This window comes from Penaeus chinensis, chromosome 36 (genome assembly GCF_019202785.1).
Source record: "Penaeus chinensis breed Huanghai No. 1 chromosome 36, ASM1920278v2, whole genome shotgun sequence".
Classification (NCBI taxonomy): Eukaryota; Metazoa; Arthropoda; class Malacostraca; order Decapoda; family Penaeidae; genus Penaeus; species Penaeus chinensis.
In genome coordinates this window covers 18139533-18146345 of record NC_061854.1, presented here as the reverse complement: position 1 = coordinate 18146345, position 6813 = coordinate 18139533, and positions in this window count along the sequence as shown.

The following is a 6813-nucleotide window of genomic DNA, read 5'->3' as shown; positions in this document are numbered from 1 at the left end:
GTTGTTGTTGCTGTTGTTGTTACTGTTACCGTTGTTGTTGTTGCTGTTATCGTTGTTGTTGTTGTTGCTGTTGTTGTTGCTGTTATCGTTGTTGTTGTTGTTGTTGTTGCTGTTGTTGTTACTGTTATCGTTGTTGTTGTTGCTGTTATCGTTGTTGTTGTTGTTGCTGTTGTTGTTGCTGTTATCGTTGTTGTTGTTGTTGTTGCTGTTATCGTTGTTGTTGTTGTTGTTGTTGCTGTTGTTGTTACTGTTATCGTTGTTGTTGTTGTTGTTGTTGTTACTGTTATCGTTGTTGTTGTTGTTGTTGTTGTTACTGTTATCGTTGTTGTTGTTGTTGTTGTTGTTACTGTTATCGTTGTTGTTGTTGTTGTTGTTGTTACTGTTATCGTTGTTGTTGTTGTTGTTGTTGTTGCTGTTATCGTTGTTGTTGTTGTTGTTGCTGTTGTTGTTACTGTTATCGTTGTTGTTGTTGTTGTTGTTGTTGCTGTTGTTGTTACTGTTACCGTTGTTGCTGATGTTGTTGTTGCTGTTGTTGTTACTGTTATCGTTGTTGTTGTTGTTGCTGCTGTTGTTGTTACTGATGGATCTAAGGTAAAAAAAAAAAAAAATAGTTGCACAGACGCAGAAGCACACTAACAATCATAAAAGCGGACAAACAGATATATACACAATAAATCCTGCCTCCCCCCCCCCCTCCTTTCTCCCGAAACGAAAAGACAAATACGGAAATAAACCAACACACGCACTCACACCCAAACAAACACACGCCACGAAATTAGAAATATAGACACAGACAATTACATAAAACGCTTATATAAATAGACTGTTTGTTAGTGCGTTGGTATCCCCGTTTTCTTTACAAATTTAGACAACACACATGAGGGCGTAATGACGAATCTTTCATAATTCAAATAGATAAATTGATAGATAAATTGGTAAATGAGTGATAATTTGACGAATAAGTGATATGCCGTTCAATAAATGACTGGTTGATAAATGCACAAAAGATGAATAAATAATTAAATAAATAAATAATTTAACAGATCACTATATGGATAAGAATAGGAATTAATGCGCAGATTTAAATAAAAGGTAATAGATAAACGAGAATAACAAAAGGTCGTTATATAAAGAAAGGAAAAACGATATACGAGACAGTTTCCTTTCGTAAAGCCACAAGGTCCTCCCATAATACTCTATCGATAAAATAAGAATCAAGAGAAAAGAATTAATTGTAACAAATGTAGAGAAAATAAGTTTTTTTTTTCAATGAAAATGAATAACGTCAAAAATCGAGAAGGGTAATCGGCCCATAGAAACGCGTCGTGTATTGTCCATGTCTTTATAATGTAACTCGTTTTGAGTAAGAAAAGAAAAGAAAAGAGGGAGAAGAAAGGAAGAAAAGAAGGGAAAAGAGAGAAGACAGAGAGAGAAGGAGGTAAATGCTTAATAGCTTGAAGGTTTTAGAGAGAAAAAGAGAGAGAAATAGAGCACACAGGTGGCCGCCGTGCTTGTATGCGACCGAAGAGGATTACTACATACGGCCGTCGGCTATGAAGTGACTTGCTCTTACAGATACTAGTTCCTTTAACCCTAATACCTGTGCTTCCTCTAGCGTTGCCGCGTGTCCTCCTAGCCTCGTTATCAGGGTTGCTACGTGTCCTTCTTATCTCTCGTTATCAGCGTGTCTAGGTTGATTCTTGGGACTGCGATAGCATTTGGGCTTCGCTTATCTCTTGCGCATCTCGTACGTCTCTTGTTCGCGTGTGCTTGTCTTTCGCTCTCTTCTGTTTATTTTCTTCCCGCTTGTCTTATCATTATCTTCAAGTGTAGAAAAGGTAGATCTCGCCTGATATCAGGGGATTTCCTTATCTATGTTTATCTTGGGCACGATATAAGTAGGTAGGATTTGCCGATATCACCCACGGCAGAATTGATAACTAGTGTGCTTCTGTGCGGGATAGATTTTGCTGTGCGTCGTGTGCAGTAATTATAATGGGGTGTTATTATTAACAATATTACTGTTGTTGTTATTATCATTATTATTATTATTATTATTATTATCATTGTTATTATTATTATTATCATCATCATCATTACTATTTTCATTAATATTATCATTATTATCATTATTATTGGTATAAAAACCATAGTATCAACACGGTAGTGTGTTTTCTCTTTTCATTATTATTATTATTATTATTATTATTATATTATTATTATTATTACTATTATTGTTGTTGCTATTACTTTCATTATTGTTATTATTAGTAGTAGTAGTATCATAACTATTATCACTAACATCATCATCATTATCATCGTTGTTATTACCATTCTTATCATAAATATCCTCATTACAGATAATCATTATCATTATCATTGCTATTACCATCATCATTATTACTATCTCTGCCAATCGTCATTTGTCCTTTAATAATTAATTACCTGATTATAATTTATTTACAGTCTGCTGAAAATCCCCATCTCATTAATTTTATCTCTTATTCATTATTCTTTCATTATGTATTTACTCACCATGAATAACTAACAGAAGACACAGCGAAATTATATATATGTTTTCTAAATCACAAATCACGCGCCTTGAAGCTTCATATATATTTTCTCGCTTGTCTGTTTCTTCTTCCTCTTCGTCTCTTTCATCATCATTAATTTCTTCTTCTTTATTCTTCTTCATCTTCTTCTTCTTTTTCGTCAACATCTTCTTTTACTTCGTTTTGTTCATCATTTTCAAATTATTATTCTTTATCGTCTCCTTTTTCTGCTTCCTCTTCCTCTCCTTCTTCTTCTTCTTCATCTTTTTCTCCTTTTTTCTTCTTTCTTCTCCTCTGCCTCCTTCTTCGTTCTCTCCTTTCTCGTCTTTATAATCATCATCATCGCGAATATCATACTGGTTATTTTCTTTATCTTTGCCTCCTCCCTTTCAATCTTCTTTTCTTGCTTTTCTCCATTTTTCTTCTTTATTGCTGTATTGTTATTAGCATTATTATCATCATTATCCTTATTATCATCATCTCTATTTTCATTATCATCATTACTATTTTCCTTACTATCATTCTCCTCCTCCTCTTCCTTTTTCTCCTTCTCCTTCTTCTTCTCCTTCTTCTTCTTCTTCATCATCTCTCCCATTCAAATAAAATAATGGTCTCCCACCTCTTGTCTTTCCATAATTCAATCACAAATTCTCAAATTAATAACCTGTTTATGTTAATAACCCCTCCCCCTCCCCCTGCAACAAGGCTAATGTGTTAGGCAAATTGCAAGCTTGTTAGACGCCCCCCCTGGATGTGCAAGGATGCCAGACTGACATGCACAAACCGTAAAGTAGCGCATTTCAGCTTGCGTTAACCCTGTGCATGGCATTCGACTTGTTTGGACCAGCTGAACAGGTGGTCTCTTGTAATAAGGTGGAGAGAACGTCGGTCTGTCGAGTACCATTGTGTTTTGTCGTTGTTGCTGTTTGCTGTTTGTTGTTGTTGGTTGTTTTAGTTATTGACGTTATTATTTTCAGTGATCAATGCGACAGGTGGGTATCTGGTCCTCGATTCGCCACTCGTGTTGGGTTGAGATGTATGATGGCAACAAATTTCTAGGGAATATGTATTGTTGTCACAAACAAACGCACCTACAAGCACCTACCCCCCCCCCACCCCCCCACTTACCCCACCCCCACCCACCCACACACGCAAAGACACGCAAACACACTAAGGAACAGACGTCGATAGACAATCTTCTATTTCTTACAATGTATACAAGAAAATGAATAAACAAGTAACTCACTAACTAATCAAACAGAGAAATAGATAAACAAATAACACATAAATTAATAATCAAATAAATTCGGAACAGACAAGCAAATAACTAAATAAATGCAGAAACAGAGAATGAGATCAATGAACCACGAATAAACGCCTCAATACAATCAATAAAAGACGAATAAGTAAGCAAATAAACAAAATAAGTAGATGCAATACCCAAGAACGAAGTATCACAAATGACACGTGACACACGCATGACACCGGAGTTCGCCTGCACCCGGCCAGGCTCGCTCATTCGCCCATGCATTAGCCCTCCAACATGCAGCACAAAATTGCAACTAACTAAGTCCCTAATCGATCATCGACGGGTCTCGGGCTTATTTTTAGCTCGCCTGCTCCTGTTTTATCGGTTTTTGCCTATTTCTCTCATTCTCTAGATCTGTCTATCTTGGTCTGTTTAGATATCTGTTTTGATTGTCTTTGTTATCTCCCTCTCTCCCTCTCTCTCTTTCTCTCTCTCTCTCTTTCTCTCTCTCTCTCTCTATCTATCTATCTATCTATCTATCTATCTATCTCTATCTATCTATCTATCTATCTATCTATCTATCTATCTATCTATCTATCCCTATCTCTCTTTCTCTCTCTCTCTCAATCTCTCTCTCTCTCTCTCTCTATATATATATATATATATATATATATATATATATATATATATATATATATATATATATATATATATATATATATTTATATATATATATATATATATATATATATATATATATATATATATATATACTATCCATCTATCTCGTCTCCTTCTCTGCCACCTGTCCTCCTCCGCCTTCCTTTTCTCCTGCCCCCTCATCCTGCCTCCTCCTCTTCTATCAACCTAAGCCCTTTACCTGCATCGCCTACTCTCTACCTCCTCTTTCTCCGTCTCCTCTTTCTTCTCCTTCTCCTTCTGCTTCTATTTCTCATTCTACTTCTTCTTTTTCTCTTTCTTCTGCTACTTTTCCTTTTCCTTCTCCGTTTCCTTCTCATTCTCCTCCTCCTCCTCCTCCTCCTCCTCCTCCTCCTCCTCCTCCTCCTCCTCCTCCTCCTCCTCCTCCTCCTCCTTCTCCTCCTCCTCCTCCTCCTCCTTCTCCTCTTCCTCCTCCTCCTCTTCCTGGTGGCACTGTCGTTCCCCGGTGGCACTGTCCAACCCGAGGCCGGAGCGATGGCACCTGCAAAGTACCGTCACCAGTGTCCCTCTCGCACTGGACGTCCCTTTCCAGCCTCTTCACGTTTCCAGCTGCTAGTGGCTGCTACTTCCCTACTAACGTTCTTACTACAGCATGCGTGTTCTTCCTCTCTTTTCCCTGCTGCCCGCTACCACCTACCTACGGACGCCCTCCCTACTCTGTATGTACTCCTCCACTTTTTTGTTTTTCTTACCACTTACAACCGCTTTACCTACTATATTCCCGACCTTCCACTACCTCTGCTACTACTACCTGCCACTACGACCTGTGGCTACTACCTACGACCTGTGTTTGTACTGTATCTGCTTTTCCCAACACCTGTAACTTTTTTTTTTGTTTGCTCTCTTTTTTTTTATTTGAGTAGGGGAGAGGAGAGGGGGAGGGGGAGAGGGGTTCTACTGTGTCCCCCCTTTCCTCGCCCCCCTCCCCGGTCGCTGCCTGTGTCCGAGTTGGCTTGTCGAGAGGAACAGTTATCTAATTCTGGAAACGGAGTGGCAGAAGGGACGGAGGCGAGGATGCGGGGTCCCTATTTCGCGCGTCATTGTCTCGCTTTGCTCACTTTTCCTTTCTCTCTCTCTCTTTTCCTTTCTCTCTCTCTCTTTTTCTTTCTCTCTTTCTCTTTTCCTTTCTCTCTCTCTCTTTTCCTTTCTCTCTCTCTCTCTCTTCTTTTCTCTCTCTCTCTTTTCCTTTCTCTCTCTCTCTTTTTCTTTCTCTCTTTTTTTTTTCCTTTCTCTCTCTCTCTTTTCCTTTCTCTCTCTCTTTTCCTTTCTCTCTCTCTTTTCCTCTCTCTCTCTCTCTTTTCCTTTCTCTCTCTCTTTTTCTTTCTCTCTCTCTCTTTTCCTTTCTCTCTCTCTCTTTTCCTTTCTCTCTCTCTCTCTTGTCTTTTCTCTCTCTCTCTTTTCCTTTCTCTCTCTCTTTTCCTTTCTCTCTCTCTCTTTTCCTTTCTCTCTCTCTCTTTTCCTTTCTCTCTCTCTCTTTTCCTTTCTCTCTCTCTCTTTCCTTTCTCTCTCTCTCTTTTCCTTTCTCTCTCTCTCTTTTCCTTTCTCTCTCTCTATTTTCTTTTCTCTCTCTTTCTTTTCCTTCCTCTCTCTCTATTTTCTTCTCTCTCTCTCTCTTTTCCTTTCTCTCTCTCTCTCTTTTCCTTTCTGTCTCTCTCTTTTTCTTTCTCTCTCTCTCTTTTCCTTTCTCTCTCTCTCTTTTCCTTTATCTCTCTCTCTCTCTTTCTTTCTCTCTCTCTCTTTTCCTTTCTCTCTCTCTCTCTTTCTTTCTCTCTTTCTCTTTTTCTTTCTCTCCCTCTCTTTTCCTTTCTCTCTCTTTCCTTTCCTTTCTCTCTCTCTCTTTTCCTTTCTCTCTCTCTTTTTCCTTTATCTCTCTCTTTCCTCTCTCTCTCTCTCTTTTCCTTTCTCTCTCTTTTTCTTTCTCTCTCTCTCTTTTCTTTCTCTCTCTCTCTTTTCCTTTCTCTCTCTCTCTCTTGTCTTTTCTCTCTCTCTCTTTTCCTTTCTCTCTCTCTTTTCCTTTCTCTCTCTCTCTTTTCCTTTCTCTCTCTTTTTTCTTCTCTCTCTCTCTTTTCCTTTCTCTCTCTTTTTTTTCTTTCTCTCTCTCTCTTTTCCCTTCTCTCTCTCTCTTTTCCTTTCTCTCTCTCTCTTTTCCTCTCTCTCTCTCTCTTTTCCTTTCTCTCTCTCTCTTTTCCTTTCTCTCTCTCTCTTTTCCTTTCTCTCTTTTCTCATCTTTCCTTTCTCTTTTTCTCTCTTCTTCTCTTTTTTCTCTGTCTTTTGATCTTTCTCTGTCCCTCT